The 22,722-nt window shown below is 40.9% G+C and overlaps 1 protein-coding gene across 1 annotated transcript in view; it reads right to left on the minus strand.

The window, feature by feature from the left end:
* RARG (retinoic acid receptor gamma) overlaps window positions 1-22,210 on the minus strand; it is a 170,269-nt gene extending 148,059 nt beyond the window's left edge. Inside the window, exon 1 of the mRNA XM_039330519.1 lies at window positions 22,043-22,210. The gene's annotated coding sequence lies outside the window, so the exon portion shown is untranslated. The remainder of the gene's footprint in view (window positions 1-22,042) is intronic.
* Window positions 22,211-22,722: the final 512 nt, after the last annotated feature.

Consider the following 22,722-nt stretch of genomic DNA (forward strand, 5'->3'; position numbering starts at 1 on the left):
TATAACTCACTTTTTTCAGCACTGTTGCAACTTCGAATGGTCACTAAACGAATGATCAAGGACTACCTGTACAAGACCTTGTCCAGTCTGCTTCCATTTCTTCCCCTCCTGGAATAAAGAATATTTGCACTATTTCAGGCCAGAAAAGAGTAAAGAAAAGAGTCAAGGGGAGGAATAGATGATAAAAGTTATGTCTGGCTCTCTTGCCTCCTACTTGATTGATACCTAAATGCTTATTGTGTTGCAACCTGGCATTCCTCAAAATGTGAGCTACATTTGTTTAAATCCATTCCCTCTTACATTTGTGACTCTCGTCTTCTTTTCATTTCTTCTCCTGCTATCAACATTTTGACATGCCATTTCGCAAAGCAGGAGCCTATTTTCCTTGCGTTGCTCAACAATTCTATCCTACAGGCATGTATCTAAAAACAAAGAAGGGGAAAAAATCTGATTTTTTTTCTTTCTTACATGAAAAAGGAGTGTTATAAAGAGTCTCATATTCCAGTTACAGTTATGAACTTTAGAGGAAAAAGCAAAGCTGATTGGTCTTTCAGTTTATTATTGTTAAGTACCAGTGAGTAACACAAATCTTTCAGTGATTAACACAGCATCTCATTTGACTTTACTTGCTCCAGACTAGGATCAACTTTCAGGTCCTATGGCACCAAGCAGCTAGCCTAGCTCAGATTTACAAGCAGTGGCTGATAAGTAGACTTTTCCAATCAGGCACATCTCCAGTTATTTTGTATTACAACTTCCATCACCCGCAAGCATTATGTCAATGCTGGCAGTAGATGAGGGCTGTAATGTAAGGCCTCTTCAAGGCTTCTTCAGTTTGGGGAAGAAAGATACAGAAATGCAAATGCAAAACAAAAGGTAAAGCACCTGGATCTGAAACAGCTCAATTGGTAATTCCAGAACAGTTTGCCTTCAATCTGTTCAGTTGCCTGTCTCCTGGGACCGAGGGGCCAGCTTTTACTACAGAAGCTCAAAGATGCAGAGAAATCACTGAGAAGCCAAAGAGAAAAGGCACCATCCACTCTGCTTCAGGCCTGCCTGGTCTCTGCAGAACTGGGCACCACTCTTCAGCAAGAGGGATAAATCATTGTGGGACACTGAGAGAGCTGGAGCTGCTGATGTTTTCGCAGTGGAAGCATGCCAGCAAAATCTTTAGGCACTGCACCCCTGATCCTCCCTCCTCCTTCAGCCAGCCAAGGGAAGTGTGGGGCCGGGTTGGGCTCAGCTGGCGTCACTGATGTCTAATCCATTCAAGATGGGAGGCACAGCACAAAAGCAGGACAAACAGTCGCTTGGAGAGAATCACATCCAATCAAATACATGCTCAGCACATGCGTGGTATGAAATTACACACAGAGAAGCACACACAAACACAACCCCGCAAAACATATTACCCCAATACATTACAAATAACTCTTTACAGTTTTCTTAGAGCCATGCGGAGATCTTCACATACAGAGTAAATAGTACAAAGAGACAATACGTTAGAACTGCTTTTTTCAACCTAGTGTCCAGCACAATCAATAAAAAGAAAATCTCATCATCCCTGACCTTGATCATGTTGACTGAGACTGATGGGTGTCAATATTAAAACTGAGCACCAATGTGAAAAATTGCTAGGTTAGGCTACTGGGCTAGGTCTTGGGAGAGTTGAGTTTAGAGAGACACTAGGCTCAATTTTTCGAAAAGCAACAAATTATCTTATTTAATTTCTACCATTTCTATTGGGATGAATAGCATCAAGAGCATAGAAGCAAGGTCAATAAAAAAGTTGGCAATCCTTAAAATAACAGCTCTTTGTATGTAACGTTACACCCAAACTGGGTAAATACTATCCACATCACCAGAAGCTTCTACTTTTAGAAGTTTACGAAGACACTGACCACACTCTCAGTCACCCAGAATATGGGAAAACCACACCAAAAGTGAACTTCGGAATAAAAACATGACGGTTCAAATAGAGTGGGTGGGGAGGATAAGCAGGGCCAGACTTGATCCTTTGAGAGACATGCCAATTTGAGCCAAAAAAAAGTGGACAAAATTTAAGCTTAGTGGAAAGTACCTAAGTACCATTTACAAATACTTCTTGGGTATGTGTCTTGCTTTGGCATATAAATTTAATAAATATTCAATAAATTTCTCATTTGCACTAAAAATTACAATGTGGAAATTGGCATTAGGTTTCAGAAGAGCTTGGAGGCATGGCCTATATAAGGTTTTAAGGGCCACATGCAGCCCTTGAGTCTTCATTGCATAATTCAGTTGGGCAGCTCTTTAAAGCTTTCTCCCATCCTTCTGTTTCTCCCCCCCCCCCATGTTCACGAGTGCTCTTTAAAGCCATCTTATCCTGTAGCCTTGGCCATGACCCTTTTGCTCCCACCAATACATTTTAGATTCTTTGCTCTCCCCAGTGACTTTTCTATTGTTGGTTCTTTAGATCAGAGATCAGAGAACAGATCTGTTCTCTTACATTTTCTAAAACACCCTCTCAACAACGACTCTGTTCTAATAGAGGGACTGAAATGAACAGGCAGCCACCCATGGTCATACCTGCAGCCCCCACTCTTTCCCAGGGTGACCCCAGATGCCATTCTTCACATTGCTCACTTTTGAAAAATCCTTCAACAATGGGGCCCAGGCCAGACTGAGAAGCCACCCATCCCCACTAGGGGAGAAGGCAGCTCTCAAACAAGGCTCTCTATGGCAGTTGCTCTGCCTGAACTGAGCCCCACTTGAACAGTCCCCAAGTGAGTGTTCTTGGTGGGGCCAAGTAGTGCAACCAGAAGAGGAGAGAAAAGTTACACAACAAAGGACACAATCAGGAGAGACCCAGCGTGGGCATCAATTATCATACAATATATTGACAAGTATAAAAAACAAGTTAAATTATTCCGAAATTCAAGGAGGGCTGCAAGCCAGAATGCCACCGATTGTGGGAAGGAAACACATTGGCCAACTTTGCTTACTATAATTGCTATGGTTTAACACAACGTGTGAACCTCCCCACTAATGTTATATGAGAATCAATCCCTTATGGCTTCTCAAATAAAAGTTTCATTGAACTTCTCAAAGTTTAAAAGAAAACCTGGCCTTAGCATTCTGTACATAGAGAGAAGCAGGGATGTATAACTTTCAGATATCCTTTTTTTAAAATGCAGTATTCTTCGACTTAGATCCATAATTGAGCCTAAAATTTCTGTTGCTAAGCAAGACAGTCGCTAAGTGTCTGCCCCATTTTACAACTTTTCTTGCCACATTTGTTGAGCAAATCACTGCAGCTGTTAAATTAGTAACCCAGTTGTTAAATGACTCTGGCTTCCCCATTGACATGGCTTGTCAGAAGATTGCATGATCAGACAACCCCGGTACACTGCAACCTGTCATAAATACATGCCAGTTGCCAAGCGTCCAAATTTTGGTCATGTGACCATGGGAATGCTGTGATGGTCATAAGGGTGAAAAATGGTCGTACATCACTTTTCCAGTGCCGTTGTAGCTTTGAACAGTCACTAAGCGAATTGGTTTGTAAATCGAGAACTGACTATAGCTAGTTTCTTAACGATTCTCAAATCTTCTGAAATTGTCATTCCTGGAAGGAGGGAACTCTCTCCCCAACCAAAGGAAATGCTAAATAAAAGACTAAATGGACATGAGACTTCAGTCAGATTCCTAACTCAGTTCTTCCATTATCTCCACAAGTCAAGTCACCCCATTGAGCCATCCCCAAGCGTCTGCCTCTCCCACTAGGTTAGCGTACTAAAGATGGAAAAGCAAAATTCTGTTTTAACAATCAACTTTTATACATAGCCCCTATCCTTTAAATACACGTGTGGACCTTTGAGTTAGATACACAGCACATCTCTCCCCACATGCTGGGTAACCAAACATTCTTCCTCCAACACACACAGAGTCCCTGGTTCGATACGCTCACACCCTGCTCTGCTTGGCAGCCTAAGCTATGCCAAGCTGGTGCTTCCCCCTCCCCCTCCATCCCCTATTCTCACTTCCCACTCCACAATCACTGAGCAATATTTTCATTTTGTACTGATACAGGCAAGGTTCCCGTGGATGAAAAGCATCTTATCCTCTCAAGGAAAACAGAAAGAATCCAATATACTGACCATGCACAGCTTAACTTAAGCTAAAGCCCAGGTTCAGGTTTTTGTCTCTAGCACTTGAACTCAAATCCAAGAGGCATGAAATCAATGAGAAAGCATTCCTGAGAACATACAAAGTCCTTTTCTTTCATTAACAAGGGACCGTAGCTCATCTCCATGCATCTGACTGTGGTTCAAGGCTGCCAAGAAATATAATTTAGGGACTTTCACAATAAAATGCTCTGGGGCAACAGCATGGCTTTTAATAAAGGAAAATGTAATTTCATGTAGGCCTTGCTTTGTTCTATTCTGAGTATGTAGGGTCTTTTCTTAGAAACAATTCACCCCTACTTTTCCTCTCCAAAAAGGATGGAAAACAAGTGTTCAACTGACCCAGTACTTACCCCTATGTATAATAATATAGCTACAAAAATAATTTGAACATGTGCAGGCTGCAATATCACTCCTACTGCATGGCAAGTGTATTCTTTATGTATATAGGATTGTAGAAAAAGCCGAATTCTATCAGAAGAGAGGGAAAAAATAAAGGAAACGTAGGAGGAAGAAGACTTGCTTTTTTTGAAAATGAATTTGCTTTTGATGAAAATGAGCAGCCAAAGAAAAAATTACATTAATAACTAGAACCAGTTCATTACCCTCCCTCCCCTCACAAAACTTTCATTTTTTTCTTAAAGTTTTCCTTCTATTTGTTTCTATCTGTACAGATCCAGAATGCTCCAACTGTGTTTAATCCCAACTAGGGAGTCATAGTATCATACTTAATTTTGCACAGAGGTACCAGAATACACATCTGGAAGAAGGAGATTGAGAACAATAGACTTCAAGGCCTAACAATCTCCTTAGGTTCTGTACCTTACCATTTCTTTTTCAGCTGCTCCCTCTTTTTATAAAGGACAGATTGCTGTGGAGTCTGTGCAATCTCTTCTCCATTCCCTCCCTTCCACCATTTTCTCTCTCTCTTCTTGAGCAAAAGGTTAAGGGCAAGCAACAGCGATACAAAGGAAGCCCACATGAACCCACCAGGACAACGATGAACATCATGGACTGCTTTTCCACCAGGCAGCCATGCCGGAGGGAATATGCTGCTTGAACAAAAAGGGCATTCATTGTTTACATCATCAGCCTGGCAGCAGGACGCCTGACAGGCATCTGATCCCTACCCCAAATTCTCTTGACGTGCATAATGTGATTGAAGGAACCTCACAGCTCAGGTATTAGGGGCCCAAGAACCATCATGGTTATGAAGGCTTGATCTCTCACTTTCTCTGATCAGATGATTTTTCCAACATGCACAGCTCCATCTCACAAGCTTTTCTTTTGCTTTTTTTAGACCTCTGATTCATGGATGCTAGAAGTGGCAAAACATGAGCATCTCTGCCCTTTCTGAACTGTCTGGTAGTTAACAATAAATGTAAAAGAACATGAGAAAATCCATTCAGGAAAGAGCCAAAGAACTGTAGTTTATCACACACTAAGATGCCTTTCCTTCTTTTAAGAGGGGTGTCCTGATGTGGGGGACCACAATCAATATTGTCTCAGGCCAGTTTGGCCATATTGCTGCCAAAAACTAGAGCATCTAGGACAGTGTTTGCCAGCCTTAGCAACTGTAAGATGTCTGGACTTCAGTTCCCAGAATTCCCTAGCCAGCATTCTGAGCGATGAAGTCCAGACATCTTACAGTTGCTAAGGTTGGGAAATACTCTAGGATAAATCCAGCTTCAGCTTATGGCCTTGATAAACTGTGCATGTTCTTTGACTCTCTCTCCCTGATACACCATTAAGACATGATCATCCTCATCCTCATTGCTAATTTATTATTATTTAAACTATGCTAGCTGATTCTAAATAACTTTGAGCAGCTCAAAGTTACATTGAGAGCTTATGCATTGGAGACAAATTCCTTGTGTATCCAATCATACTTGGCCAATAAAGTATTCTATTCTATTCTTCTATTCTTAAAACAATCTATAAAGAAATCAAAATAAAATCAATAAAATGTAAAAGATAAAGATAAAAGATGGCAGGTGTGTAAGATCAGATGGAATGGAATAATGGATCTCATTCTCTCTCAAAAAAAGCCTGTGTGAAAAGCCAGTTTTTCACAATCTCTCCTAAACTACAACAGAATGAGGGTGGTGAGAATCCAGATATCAGGGGAAAACGTGTTTCAGAGAGTAGGTGCTGCTACAGAGAAAGTGAACTTTTCGGGTCCTAACAGATGGTGCTGCTTAACTGAAAGAGCTAGGAGCATGCAAATGTTGTAGCATATAACTGACCAGGTAACAGAATGAACAGAGTTGGAGGGGACCTTGGAGGTCATCTAGTCCAACCCCCTGCTCAAGCAGGAGACCCTATACCATTCCAGACAAGTATTTTCCAGTCTCTTCTTAAAGGCCTCCAGTGATGAAGCACCCACAACCTCTGAAGGCAAACCATTCCACTGGTTAATAGTTCTCACTGTTAGGAAGTTTCTCCTTAATTCCAGGTTGCTTCTCTCCTTGATTGGTTTCCATTCATTGCTTATCCTGCTTTCTGGTGTTTTGGAAAATATATGATGTTAAGGGACACAAGTAGTCCCCTCAAGAAACAGGGCCCATGATATGTAGGGCCTTATAGGTAACAAGCAGCACTTTAATTCTATCCAGAAACAAACTTGTAACCTGTGCAGCATGTTAAGCAGTTATCACATGGGCAGACAGAGATATGCCTCATTATTTCTTGCCCCATTATATTCTGGAGTATATATTCTGGAATTTCTGCGTGGTCATCAAAGGCAACCCCTTATAGTGGGTACTGCAGTTATCAAGCTGCTCGATGACTGTGTGTCTGAAGGGCCCCCCCAATCTTTCTCTAAAATGCATTAAACCAAGCGTGCTTGGCTGCAATCCATGTAATTCCCAGCCAGTTCCTGCCAGTGACCGTACTGGCTGAAATTCCAAGAGTCATATTCCAAACACATCTGGAAGGCACCAAATTGAGAAAGGGTGCAGCCAATCACAGTGCTCAGCCTCTTGGAGGGAGGGAGGGTGATTTTGTTAATGAGCCATTTATTCTAGTTTTCAGAAAAAAAACCATGATGAAAAGAATTCAATGGACCACAAAAATGGCTGACAAGCTAAAGAAAATAGATGGTAAGAGATGCCAGGCTGTTCAATATGCCAAAGAGAAGATTCTATGCTGCTATGTAAAAAGCATACATAAAAAGCACTCTGTATATCATCTGAAAAGCAACAGGCTATATTATCTGGGCTAAGATCCAATAGATTAAAAAGTGGAGAAAAAGGAGGACCTACAATTGATTACATCAGTGAGGGAACATTGGGACAACTTTTTCACTTTCTCTTGCTTGCTCTTCTCTCTGCAACCCATAATTTATGGGAAGTTTGCACTCAGACTCTAACACACACACACACACCCTTGACTGCAATTGCTTTGAGATTTTCCTCACTGACAAGAAAGTGCTCTCCACCAATCCTCAAGCCAGCAGAAAGTATACTAACATAAAATCTGCTGCCCAACTAGCAGTCCCTATCCTGCTTCAGCAATGATGCTCTCCTTATTATGATGAAGAGGGTGCATTAAGAACAGGGATTGGTAGAATTCTCTGCCTTTGTCTCCCCCTTCCTCTCGTCCCCACATGTTACCATGGAAGGAAAACATCCATTAATGGATACTGATGGGGTTCAAGAGGAAGCAATCTTTGACAGTTAGCAAGATCAGTAGATTTAGCATTCCTTCAACATTCATCTGGTTTTGCAGAGGTGCTTTGTATAGGCACATTCAAAGGGGTCTGTAAACTGATACAGATAGTAGCTGGACTCCTTTGGGATGTTATTCCAAAATAACACTCAATCCATGTTCAAAAGGAGCTAAGCACAAACTAAGGGCTATTCCAAAACAGTCCTGAATCTGTGTTCAATCAGCTGAGACTTCTAGCTCAATGTTCAAAAGCAACATGAACATCTGGCAGAGATGAGCCATCTGTCTCTACTTCATCATTCAATTCAATCATGCCAGTCAGCTACTATTAAGGCTCATCCTGTGCCTCGAAGCCTATTGTGAGGATGACTTAGGCTAGTTACTGTCTTCAGTCCAACCTACCCCATAAAGCTATTGTGAGGAAATTAAGAGGTATGTGGATGCAATGTCAAACTCCTAAAGGAAAGACATGATGGAAATCTAAGAAATAAACAAATAAATTGACCAGAAGGAGCTGGACTGAGCCCAAACTCAGGAGTCACCCAATTGCAACAATCTTGGCAAAACTGTGCCAAGTTTTAAAGAATCACTGAAGTCTGTCGCTGGCAGGGCATATTTATGCCATTGTTAGGGGCAAAGTGAAGAATGGCTGAAGGAGAAGGTTTAACTACTATTTGCTCACAAATAGGACAATTACAGAACATAAGAAGACCAGAATAACAGGAGATGCCAGGAACTGAACATCCAGACAGACTTTCTCCTGTCCAAGCACTTTAGTGAGAATAGCCTCATGCCCACACATACCACAACCTGGATCCTGTCATCACTCTGTAAGTAGCTTTCCTGTCAAAGAGTCAGAGTCTAGCTGCTACCCTTTCCAGCTGCAGGATCCAGCCTGGAGACCACCTGCTTTCTCTCCCAGAAGTGGCAAGAAGCATCCCTGGTTATCTTTTGACACAGCAGGACCCTGCTTTACAGAGTCAATTTCAGAAAGGCTAGAAAACAAGAATCATTTGTTCCATTTTCTCCCCCCCACCCCCACTATACAGACATGTTCTCATATAGAAGTGTGAAAGTAATAATTTACTACCTTACTCACAAAATTCTTATTCTTCTAGAAGTGTAGAATCGGGAAGGTGATGTATGCCAACAGCCCCAATTATAACATATTCTGCTTCCTCTGGTGGAATCTATTCATTTACATGGGTACCATTATTCTCTCCATCTCCACCATTGGATCCCTTTCATTTCCAAAATATTGACAGGTTCATTCTTCTGTCATGTGGAGTTGTTATACTGAAGTTGCTTTCAGATAAGTTGTTCATCAAGCAATTATCTGGTTCCCTTCCTAGAATTTTATGGAGAATTCAGACAACGATGCTCCCAGAGAAAGGCTCTTATTGCTACCAAACAAAAGACACTATTTATTTATTTATTTATGAGACTTATATACCGCTTTAAGTGCAAGCACTCTCTAAACGGTGTACACCAGTAAGCAATGTATATATATATATATATTTACATTGCCCCCAACAATCTGGGTCCTGCCCAAATAGTTATCCTGCCTTTTTTCTCCATTGTGATAATGGATTTTCAGGAGAAAGTGTACCATATATGAGTTTCTTTTCAGTTAGAGCCCCAATGTAATCATGTTGATGTAAAAACTAGTTGTTTACAAACACTTCTCAATGTAAACTCACAGGATCAGGATTGTGGAAGATATGTAATATCTTGTTACATATGCCTTCAGGAATCATGGGTGCTCCGTCACTGGAGGATTTTAAGAAAACACTAGACCAGGGGTGTCAAACTCGCAATGTCACATGATGTGTCGCAACGTATTGCAACTTTTTTTTCATTGCCGGCAATGGGGTGGGCGCGGTTTTGCTATGATGCATCCGGCCTGTGGGCCGGCAGTTTGACACCCCTGGACTAGACAGTCACTTATCTGAAATGGTATAGGTTCTCCTGCTCGAGCAGGGGGATGGACTAGAAGACCTCCAAGATTCCTTCCAGCTCTATTCTATTCTAATATGTCAGTGAAAACTGTAAACATTTCTCCCTGGCATTTTGACTTATTTATCTAATTTATATAGCCATCCATCTAACAATACACTGCTGTATGTTACATTCATTCTTTACAATAATTTCAACATCTACTACTTTGTTCTGCTTTAGGTATAAATTAAAACTTATTTAAAAGCGATTAAATGATCAGCCTTGCCATCCCCCCAAAAACTGGTAAATGATAGCCAGGAGGGGGACTCTCAGATACAAAATTCCCTTCCTAAAATACTGGGCACCTATTAATTCACTGGAGACATGGCCATTGGTTTTGAATCTATTTGACTGAAAATTTGAAAATGAGTTTTGAATCTGCTCTACATAGCCAGACAACAGTCAGTTCCTTGAAACTAACAACCAAGTACAGGATTTCATAGTAAAAACTATCAGGTGAAACACTCCATTGAAAAACATGAGATACATATAGACTTCCGGTTTGCGTCGCAGCAAAACGGAAGGCAGAGACTTTTGCGCCCAATTTCGCCCTACTGGTGGCCCTAAAAAGGGCCTGAAATTGCCCTAAAGAGTTGATGAAGAGAAGGGGTACCTTGTTGATCACAGAAAGATAGCGGTCTTTCCATTTGATCCAAGGAAAGCCCTCCAAACCGGCAGGGGAAAGACCGGCTACATTCCTGTGGCTGGCCATTAGCTGCTGACAACCGAAGAAGAAAAAAGCACTACTTAATACATTGTAAACAGCATGTATGGAACTGGGTGAGAATATTGATCCTTTCTTTACTATTTTACAACTGAATTTCCTGGGAAAGGCTCCCAAGAAGTGAAAAACCTCTGAATGTAAATGGAAGCAGCGTTTTAATTTTACGGGGGACAGAAATATACAATATTGAAGTGGAAGTAACATAAAGCTACAGTTTTGATAAATTTGAGAACTGAGATAACTGTTAAGATTTTCTCTTTGAAAAAAGAAAAAAACATTGAGAAATATAAGAAATCAATTCTTTGTTTTAAGAGTGGAAAATGGACTTTGAAAGACATCTAGTAGTGGATTTGTGTATAGCATTATAATTTGCTTTGCTTGGTGATTCCTACCCTGGGAGAACAGCTGGCAATAAAGGAAAATATTTTGGCATACTTATCATTCTGACCTTCTTGGATTATAAATACCTACTGACCTTGGACTTTTAACTTCAAGAGCTAGTGAGAGAGAGAGAGAAATTTGACTTTGGACTATGCCAGGCTGGGAGAGACCTTTGAGCTGTTTTCAGAGAGGTTGAACATTTGGAACAGTTTGAATATTGCGGATTACAACCTTGCCTGACTGACAATTTTTTGGGATACGTGAGACAAGGGATTACTATAAAATATCGCTTTCAGAACTGAATCTATACTTTGGAATATATTGGATTATAAAAGATACATATAAAGTCCAGTAAACTAATCTCCAGGAATGATGCCTCGAGAAAAAACAAACACCTTTCAGAAAGAAATATATTCTATTCTACAACTAATCCACCAAACAATTGAATGCAAAGAAGATATAAAAAGATATCATAATGAGACTAAAAACAATTTAGACAATATAAATGAGCAAATCTCCAAATTAAATCTACAACTAGAAAGTTCCCAGATAACAATCACAAAGTATGAACAAATTATCCAGAAATCAGAAGACACAACAGAGGAAATAGATTTAGAGATGGAAGAGATAAAAGAACTGCAAGACTTAGCTATAACAACAAAAATGCACAAGACCTTTTACTCCTTAAGTCTGCAAAATATATCTGATGGCAAAGAAAAAGATTTTTTAAAAGTGAATATAGAGCTGTTAAGGGAAATGTGACAGGAAATGTGGCAGGAAATGAAAAGAGAAATGAAGGGAGAAAGGAACTGGGAATTGTTTAAGGAATATAATTCAATGGAATTCCCACCCAAAAAACCCTACCCAAACTGTTTTCCTCATGCCAAGCAATTTTCACAAAAATAGAAGGGAAATTCCTGGGCGATCTAATTGCCCTGGCTTAGAAAGTGACTTGGCAAAGAAACAAAGTGACAGATTTAAAAAACAGAAGATTTGATCTTCTAGAGGGGGCATTATATGTTTAAATACTTGTTAGAATAAGATTAAAAGAATGGAAGACTTTTAAATATAATTAGACTTTTACAATGAAAGATATGATTTAGAATTAAGATAGTATTTTTGTCTTTTTTTGATATGGGAAATATGAAGATAAGAGGAGAATTGATTTAAATAAAACTTTCAGCTTAATTAATATCGAGAAAATCATAATTAATAAGGATAGTTCAAATATTGATGGGAAATCAAACATTAACAAGAGCACGAAAAACAAGATATTGATTAATGAATTGACATTATTGGTTTATGAATTGATATTGTTATTTGTACAATATTAGTAAAATATGATGAAGATGCTTATATCTAACTTCGTATACATTAACAATACCAAAAATTGTAATGGTGTAATGAAGGGAAAATGGAAAAAATATGGAGAAGAAAGGAGGATCAGGGAAAAAATACTAGATTGTATAGTATTGAGCAGATTTATATTGAAAAAGTCAATGTTAAATATTTGAACCCAAACAACATGGTGTTTACTAAGCACTAAAGACTGTAATTTTTAAAAATTAATAAAATTTTTATTAAAAGAAAAAAGAAAAGAAAAAGATGAGATACTGACAGGCTTGTTCATAGTCTGCACAGAGAAAATAGTCCCAAGCTATTCAGGCATTAAGTATAGAATGGACAGGACTTGTAAATCAGCCTGTGGATTGGATTCAGCTAAGAGGAACGTGTTCCTTAATCAGTCCTGCTTTAATGAGTGGTGCTAGTTCTCAACAAACAGTCACAATGAAGGCTGCCCATTACAGTCATATGTCATAGTGACCATAAAGGGAATCACCAGGGTTTTGAAGCAAAGTCATGGTGTGCTATGAGCATGTTTTTGCAAAAAGTGCCAGTTTGCAGCAAAACCATTATAAAATGTGACCACAAGAGACTGCAAAGCGCAGCAAATCTGACTATGTTGCCAAGTGCCTGAAGTTCAGTTATGTGACTGAGGAAGGGGCCCGACTGTCAGAACTTTGAATCCAGATTATAAGTCCCTTAACTTCAAATGGTTGCAAGTGACTGGTCATAAGTCAAGGACCACCTGTAGGATGTATGTTTAATATCACTGAGCGCCCACTCTGTATCCCGCACTTCCATCAGTTCTTTTCCTCAAATATCAGAGCTAATATTTTCCTTTAAAAAAAAAAAAGGGGGGGGGGAGAACCTAAAGTGAAATTAAGTTTCTCAAGAAGAAATCTGAAGTTTCCAAATGAGAGACTTTTTTCTACTGCTATGGAATCATGACTTGCATAGAATGACGGCATAACTACAATCTTTCTCTTAGGCATCAAACAGCTCCTTGTATTTGCTAGCAAGAATTTCTTCTCTTACCACAGTTTTTTTTTATAAGTCTGCTTCCTCAAAAAGATTTGATGGCAATGGAACAATAGACAATAGAGGCTATCTTTTAGGGTCATTAAGTCTACTACAGAAACTAATCACTAGTGGGGATGGCTGGCTACTCTGCACTCTTCTAAGTACGCAATGATTGCTACATGCTTCAATCTGGTTTTCTTCTGAATATTGGTGGAATCTGGGAACTCAATATGCACCAGGCAGAGCCCCAATAACCATTTTAAAGCTTAAGGCTCTTCACATCCATGTTTTATTTACATCCAAAAAGATAAACTTCACAGCTGACCTTTCAGGCACTACTACTCATAACTCATTTTTAAAAAAAGATTCAAAGAAATTTTCTAGGCTGCTTCCAAGAAAATTTGAGACAGCCCAACAATAAAAATAGTAAAACTTTCAAACAGCCAATACAGAGATTTGCTCACAAGTGAAACATCCGTCTCTCCAAATGGTTCGCAAAACCCTATGATTCATACAGAGGAATAGTTTCCCTAGCACACACAAATACAAACACATACACTCACATATTCCTTCAATGACCAGGTCACTTGTGATGAGGCTTCAATGCGGTTTGATTGAACTCAAGTTGACTATGACAACTTGTTGCAATTAACACTAAAAACCTGAAACCCTTCATAACACCTCATTCGCTTCTAGAGGAAGAAAAATGAATCAACAGTGCTGGCACTTCTGCAGATGGAGTTATCACTCTGCTCTGAAAACAATCTGGGGCTTTTCTCCTCTACATTATCCCTCACAGTATACTGTAAGGACCGTGTCTCTTAACTAACATGTTTTATCTTGTCCCTGATGAGAAAAAGCACATTTCTCCATTTCTGTAAAATCTTGGAATCTTCATAATACTACTCATTTTTTTAAAATGTTCACTTTCTAAATTTCCATTTTCACCAGTGGAATAAAAAGAAGAAATAGATGAAGGTCAGCAAAGCAACCTTTTTTTTCTCTGTGTGAGGCTCTACCCATATAAAACAAATATTATTTTTAATATATTACTGTCTGCCTTTGACAAGATTGTGGCACATCTCATTTGGCCAGGATCTGGGTCCACGTCCTAGAACTCAGGATTTCCTCTGAAGAAAGCTTTTTCCTTCCAGCAAAGCTCAGCTCTCTACTGCAAGGCAAGAGTTTCTTTCCTTTACATAGGAATACTAGTTGCGTGTTAGTTATGGGGTCTCAGAAATAAGGTGAGCACTAAGAGGCCAAGAGCTTTTTAAAGAATGGCAGGGGAAGGGGGAATAGTCATCTGCAGAAGCTGGTTTCCAGAGACAGCTCCCTCTTCAGCTCTAAATGGCAGGCAACGGGGTGGGTAGAGCCAGACACATTTGTAAGAGGACATATTTTTCTGATGAGGCCAGATTACTTCACTGCCTGGCAGCAAGGCCCAAAATACCCACCACTCACTCCCTGTTGAATGAATTTGAAGGAGAAATTCATTTCTTCTGTGAAACCAAAGAGTAGGTTAGATCTGGGGGCAGATGGGAAGGCAAAGTTATTAGATTTTGAAAAGGAAAATTTGAGCAGGCAAAATGGGGGACCTATTGGATTTGCCAAGATACAACCTAGAGATTTCACAGTAAAACAGAAGACTTGGCACTACCCCTTTATACCTTCCCTTCTTATCTTTGTATTTTTCCTCCAAGTCAATAATCAACTTCGTCCATTGCTTGTTGTACAATACTGTAAGGCTTCTGAATGCGCTATGCATAAGGTGGCAAGATAGCAAGCAATGATACTATGGTTTGCTTTAATCATGGTCTGTTGAACAAGCTATTATGGTTGTATCAAGACAACATATGAAACCATGAGGTTTCATGTTTTACAAATGGCAATCGCTAGACATGATGCTTCTGTGTCCTGGTTGCAATCCACGAGTCAACCTTTATGGTTGGGGGCCTCCTGGGTGTCATATTTTTAATTTTTCCCAAGTCCTGAGGGCCGCAGTTGGCATGGCAAGTAGTAATTTCTGTGAGCAAAACTGGAAACTTCAATCTTTTTAGTGGGGGAGAGATTAAGGAACCAAATAAATGTTCTTAGCCCTGCCATTTAATTTAGCAGGAAAAATAAAAACAGGAAGTCTCCCCGCTGAAAATTAGTGGGTTTGCCACCCAATGTCAGGAATGTAATATAATATAATGTTCAAGAGCCAGAAAAACGCATGCAATTCTTGGATTGTGACTTTCCCAAGAGAGGTGGTTCTGCTACCATACTACAGGAAGTATACAACAAAATTGTCCACTTTTTATGCAGCCCACAGTGGGTATATTTTAATCCTAACTCAGAGGCTCAGCAAATAGTGTTGAGAGTAAGAGAGGCCCATTGCTTCTTTGGCCTGCTTGTAGCTTCCTGGAGGCACACTGCTGATAGTTGTGAGAAACTGCTAACTGGTCTAGATATGTTTGATTTGATTCAGCCAGGCTTGTCTTATTTTATGAGAATACTACATGTTGAAACATTCCTGAAAGATAAAAATGTGCAAACTGGTAGGTAGGTTGAAGGCCTAGACCAGTGATGGCGAACCTTTTAGATACTGAGTGCCCCAAAATCCCACCAATGCCCCAATCCTGCCCTGCCCCCTGCCCAGCCACAGGGCCACCTACCGCCTCCACGGCCCGCCGCAGCAGATCACCCAGGCGGCCCTGCAGCGCCATGTTGGCGACACCCTCTGGCTGCACTCCTCAGCATCATCTGCACGCGACAGTGCGCGAGGGTGGAGTCTTGTCCCTGCTGCCCGGCTGCCATGTCCTTGGCTGCACTGCTCCGCGTGGGCCACGCACAGGGGCGACTCTTCTCTGGGGGGGGGGGCTGCTGGTGAAGAGAGAGCCACAGGAAGAGGCGGGACTGGGAACAGCACATATGCCCACAGACAGGGCTCTGAGTGCCACCTTTGGCACATGTGCCATAGGTTCACCACCACTGGCCTAGACAAATAGAATCTGATCCAAAGCTCAGTGTTATTTATGAAATATGTGTAAGTAATCACTAGAATCAGGATCACCATGCAAAATATGAGCAGTTTTTTTGACAAACTGTATTCCAATTCTAATCTGATTCTATATTTTCTTACTGTGAATTATTGAATGAGGGCTCAGGGATACTTTACAGATATAAAAAGGTATGAAATGCCAAGCACCCAGATAATACACAATTAAGGAACATTTCCCCTTTCCATGAAATATATTTCCTCTTATAGCAATTTTTCAGGGGTCAATGGACAGGGAAGAAAAGGATCTACTCAACTCTCCTACCATCAATCTGAATTAGCTTTGTAACATTATACAGGTAGTCCTCGACTTACGATCACAACTGAGTCCAGAATTTATGTTGCTAAGCAAGAAATTCATTGAGTTTTGACTAATTTTTATGACTTTTCTTGCCACATTTGTTAAGCGAATCACTGCAATTGTTAAACTGGTAACACGGTTGTTAAGTGAATCTGCCTTTCCCATTGACTTTGCTTGTCAGAAGGTTGCAAAAGATGATCACATGATTCTGGGACACTGCAACCATCATAAATATGAACTAGTTGCCAAGCCTCTAAGTGTAAATAACGTGACCATGGGGATGCTGCAACAGTCATAAGTGTGAACAATAGTTGTAAGTCACTTTTTTCAGTGCCATTGTAACTTCAAACAGTCACTAAATGAACTGTTGTAAGTGAGGACTACCTCTAGTAAAATCTCAGATGGTATAATATCACAAAATAAATCAATTAAACAGCAGAATGGAAAATATTACTTTCCTTCTGACTTGGCTTTGTGACCTCACCAAATCGCTAGTTCTGTAACATTAGGACATCTTCACATCTACAGCAAGACCCCTTGGATTGGATGGAATTGCGGTTATATGGTAGAAGAACGGAAGAGCAGAATTATCTGGGGGCAAGAGATGAGAAGGGATCTGTGGATTAAAATTAACAAAGGCATAAAATTTTGGGCAGGGCAGGGATCACTACCCACACATGTGAACACCCCTTCAAAGTTCATACAACGAACAGTCACTGGGAGAATATTTTTTAACCACACTACCCCAGACACACTCCTGCTCCTGTTGCGAAGATTACCTTCACCTGCCAACTAGTTTAAACATGTGTCTGCCTGCCTGTATGAACAATTTAACATGTCTGAGTTGCTATATATTGAAAAGAATCTGTCTCCTACCACATGGCTTGTACACAGTTCAGAGAGGAGGCCCGTGGATGACTCAGGAAACAAAGCTTGTGGTGTTGGTGCCCTGATCAGGGAAACATCTGTCCACATCTGCTGTGCAGATACTCCAAGAGAACACTGCATCTTGGATGCAGGTGTTATAGCCCATGCAGCTTGCCGGGATATTATGCACCCCCAAGACTCACAAGAAAGCCCCCCTAAAACACTTTTTTTTATTAAAGGTGGACTTTTTTTTTTTTTTTTTTTTTTTACAAAAGCTTGTCCCTTATTTCTGAATCAAGTCTTCTTAAGGAGGGAGGAAAAAGTATGCTCACTTTCTCTGGATTTTTGCTTCTCAGAAGGCAATTTTGCTCTGGCTGGTAAACTGCTGGGAGAGGCTCCTAATTATAAACAGGTTTAACTGGCAAGAGCTAACTCAGCACAGCCCAGGGTGTGGTTGTAAGGAACAAGCTGCAAAATGAAGCATTTACCAAAAAAGAAAGAAAGATGAAATTGCAAGTGAGCAGGGAAGGGGAGGGGGAGGGGGGGAGAGTAGTGGGGAAGAAAAACATTGCAGCCTTGAAACTTAGCTTTTCAACTCTTTCTTTTTGTAGCTTCAGCTGTAAGAGAAAACAGACCCACACTCTCCTTATTAAAAAACCTGGCAGTGGATTTCCCAGGGGGGGAGACTTTCCACAAGTGAATTGCATAGGAATGTGGTTTAAAAAAAAAAGTCTGCCAAACTGTGGATCCTGGCAAGAGAAAAACAGCAGTAGCCACCAAGGAGACTGGAGAGAAGTTTGGCTTTGAAGCCCCATCTGAATCCAGCCTGAATAGTTCATTGTGAAACCACTACAGTATATAGTGTGTGCCTGGCAAAGCGTTTGCAGATCAGACCTCAGTTATGGCACACATGGCTCTGGAAAAGGTTGCAGGACTGGAATTTGAGGAAAATCAATAACAGAGGCAGAGCTGTTGGACAGCCAAACACCTACCTGGGGTCCAGAACTGCCAAGAGCATCTTGGGCAGCCTGATATATCAACCCAAGTTTTGCATTCCTGTTAAAAATAAGAGTAGTTGCACTCATAAAGGAAGACAACAGCATTCCTATGCGTTCAGCCAATAGCTTTAGGTGGCCTTTCTGCAAAGTAAACCTTCACAAAAGAGGCATTAATTCTGAATTGCTCAACCCGCTTGGTTCTTCCCCTTCTTGCAGCTGAACTCAATAACAAGGTGCCCCAGCACTCCAATGTTCTCTCCCAAGCCACCCCAGAAATTTTCCTGCTTAAAGTAACAGACTCCCGCCTTAATAAGAGAGAATAGAAAATATCTGCTGCTTTGCCCCTCTTTCTAAACAGCAGATCTCTTTCTGGAAAGAGGACTCTCCCCCTTTCCTCTTATTATAGGCTAAGATCCAGTTCAACATTTGGCCTCTTGGTTGGTATTCTGATCCCCATTTTCACATACTGAACTGTAAGAAATTTAGCTATACGATACATAAACTCATCCATGTCTTCCAATTCACTTGGTTGCATTGCCTTCCCCACAACCCTCAACACAAGCGCAACAACCCATTGCAGCACAGACCAGAAAAGATTTAACTAAGTGTACAGCTAAGAAATCCAGGAAAGGAGAGAGAGAGAGAGAAACATTTCCAAATGCCTAAAGATTTCTTTTCAAGTTTCAAAGTTTTCCTATATGAAAATACCACCATTCCCTTCCCAAAAATGAGGAATAAAGGAAGGCAACAGAGGGCAAAGGCAGATTTAGGCAAAGGTGAACTGTATTACCTAGAATCATAAAATCATAGGACTGAAAGGGACCTCGGAGGTCTTCTAGTCCAAACCTCTGCTTAAGGCAGGACTCCTTATATCATCCTGGACAAATGGTTGTCCAATCTTTTCTTGAAAATCTCCAGTGATGGAGCACCCACAACTCCAGGAGACAAGCTGTTCCATTGATTAATTTTTCTTACTGTCAGGAAGTACTCCTTATTTCCAAGCTGAATCTCCCTCTGATGAGCTTCCACCCATTACTTCTTGTCCTGTCCTCAGGTGCTTTGGAGTATAGATCAATATCCTCTTCCCCATGACAGTCCTTCAAAGATAGACAGCTATCTGGTCTCCGCTAAGCCCTCTCTTCATTAGGCTAGTCCAGGGGTAGGCAACCTTGGTTCTTTTATGACTTGTGGATTCAACTCCCAGAATTCTTGGCTGGCTCAGGAATTCTGGGAGTTGAAGTCCACAAGTCATAAAAGAGCCAAGGTTGCCTACCCCTGGGCTAGTCCATGGGTGTCAAACTCGATCGCATCACGTGATGTATCATGACGTATCACAACATTTTTTGCCTTTGTGGAGCTGAGGGTGGGAGTGGCCTGTGCGTGATGCATCTGGCCCATGAGCCACGAGTTTGACACTCCTGGACTAGACTCATAAGAGTTTTGCTGTTTTCAGCATGAAGGTGTAGGAGAAGGAGTGGAAGAACCTGGGAGAGGAGTTAAAAGAGGGTTCAGACTAGAATACTTAGGTAGTCATAAGTGAACTAAATCCAGCCTCCCTTGAATTCTGTTGTTCCTTATCTAACTCCGAGCAGTTGCTAACTTTTAGTTGAGAAGATTTCTGTGCATAGGCATGAGTAGCAATAAATCAGTTTAATTGACTACTAGGCTAAAATGAATAAAGACTAAAATATGACCAAGGCAAATGCAGCAGCCTGATCTGAACATCTTTCCCACCAGCAGGTGATATCACAAAAGAGAAGGATGTCAGGATGGAAAGGGAGGGGCTGTTCTCACCCACCAGGGACGGCAGCATAATTCACTATCGAACTGCTTAAAAACATTGCCAGACCAGGATGGAGATGACAATCTGAACAACCAAATTTATGGCAAGCAGTGTTTCTTTGACAACAGAAGGAAGGGTGGGAGCACTTGAACCCTGGAGTGGGGAAGTGGCCTTTGTGCACATGGCTATATTTGTCAAGTTCATCGGGGACACAGATATGCTTACAGAATGTTCTCCTCTGCTTTCTTGAAGGAGAGTCAGTCCTCTGTTACAGCCAGAATAACAGAGTTGAAAAGGAACTTTGGAGGTCTTCTAGTCCAACCCCCTGCTCAGTCAGGAAACCTTATACCTATACCATTTTAGACAAATGGTTGTCCAATCTCAGTGTGGTCAGTATCGATGCCAGTGTGGTCCAAAGTGAGCAGCGCCCACTCCCAAAATGCCAGACCTCCCTGCCCAATTGCAATCCACATGGTAAATGCCTGTTCAGCTGCCAGGTCTCTCACCCTGATTGGGAATTCTGAGAAATACAATCACAGTGTATCCGGTGAACATCAGATTGGAAAAACTAGTGTTATGGATTTATTACATTGGAATATAATTGTTTGTGAATATGGTCATAATTATGATTAGCCCCTCTGCCTTCCAAACCAGTTAATTCCTAAAATGAGTGTCTCAGCATTCATATCTTTGAACTACTAGCTGTGGTTAACATATGAAACATAACCCTAATTCATACTTTTGAGGTTTCTGTGAGTCCAAAGAACCTAGAAGACATAAAAGTAGGCTTCTGAATTCTGAAAAGCTAACAGAAATCAATGCCAAGCTGGCTGGGAATTATGGGAGTTGAAGTACAGCCCATGTGGAGGTCTCCAGGTTGCAAAAGGCAGCTGTCTAATAAACAAAACTGTGTCTCACATCATGGCAAACAAGCAGAACACAAGGCTTCGGATTCCACTGGAACTGAGTTGTTTTCCAATGAATCAATCCCTGTTGGATGATTTGTTCCGCATCCCTATCAGCACAGACTTGAAATCCCATGTGATTTTAATAGAAAATGTCCCAGTAAGTTCTTAGAAATGACAGGTTTGGGGCCTGGCCGTGTGCACAAACAGCCAGTCCCGTTAGGATGAGTGTGACTAAACCCAAAAGAGTGTACAACAGCTCTCAGATCCTTATCCAAATTTTGATCACTTGAGTGGGTTCAAAGGTGCCCCCCAACTCCTCATTCCATGTTTCCTTACCCAAATTTGCCTTCCTAGTAGAAATACATGATGAACCTTTGAAAAATGTGGCCGTGAACACATTTCCCTAGCAAGTATTTTGCCCCACCCAGCTGGCTCGAGTCCATGCCTCCTCCTCCCCAACACTGGGCCCTGCCAGAAAATGCCATATTCTACAAAAAAACAAAAATATACCCTCCAGCATGTGTCATAGCTTAAAAAAAAATAGGAACTCCTCTGTAAAAAAAAATCTCTCTGAGAAAATAGCTCCTCACAGTGGGGTAAGGAATGAGTGGCGTGAAAGCAAGTCAGTTCCACTAGGCTTTGTGGCTGACATGTTCTCTTAAAGGTTGTTGTAAACAGAGAAGTATCATCTTTTCACATTTAAAATAGGTTATTTTTGCCAGTGTTTTAGAGGTTTATCATCAACTTAAAAACAGGGTTCCAGAGCAGGAAATAGGTAGAATTTGAGAGAGAAAAACAGACATTACCTCTTCCCCCATGTGTCAAATTATAAGAAAACCTTACCTAATTTTCTACCATTCGGAAAATATGCTGGGTTTTCCTTCCAGAATTTCCCAGAGAAATGGATCCTCTGCTTCCTTCCCTTGCCTTGGGTTGTTCCATTCAGACATACATTCCTGCCTTCCACTCATTTCTCGTGATGTTACCTGAAAGAGGTCGTTTCAGCCTCTTCTCTGCCCTTATGGCATCTACTACCTTTGAAGATGTAGCCCTTGCTTAAGAGATCCCTGGGACATCAGCAGACTTTGTGACATCACCTTATTTATGACATCACCTCAGCTTATTGCAAATTGATTTACATATTCACAACCCTCCATCTTAATGAATGGGTGATGAGTGGAATGTTTAACAGGATTGAAGCAAGGGACAGAGTCAATGTAAGCTGTGTTGACTGGAGTAGATGGAAGATATAACCTAGAACAGGGGTAGGCAACCTTGGCTCTTTCATGACTTGTGGACTTCAACTCCCAGAATTCCTGAGCCAGCATAGCCTAGAACAGGGATAGGCAACCTTGGCTCTTTTATGACTCGTGGACTTCAACTCCCAGAATTCTTGAGCCAGCATGGCTGGCTCAGGAATTCTGGGAGTTGAAGTCCACGAGTCATAAAAGAGCCAAAATTGCCTACCCCTGGCCTAGAACATCTCAATAGCATCAGCTGAGAAAAGTATATATGTAATCTTC

This window comes from Crotalus tigris, unplaced genomic scaffold (assembly GCF_016545835.1).
Source record: "Crotalus tigris isolate CLP2741 ecotype Arizona unplaced genomic scaffold, ASM1654583v1 scf7180000024429.2167931701:2281839, whole genome shotgun sequence".
In the NCBI taxonomy this organism is placed as follows: Eukaryota; Metazoa; Chordata; class Lepidosauria; order Squamata; family Viperidae; genus Crotalus; species Crotalus tigris.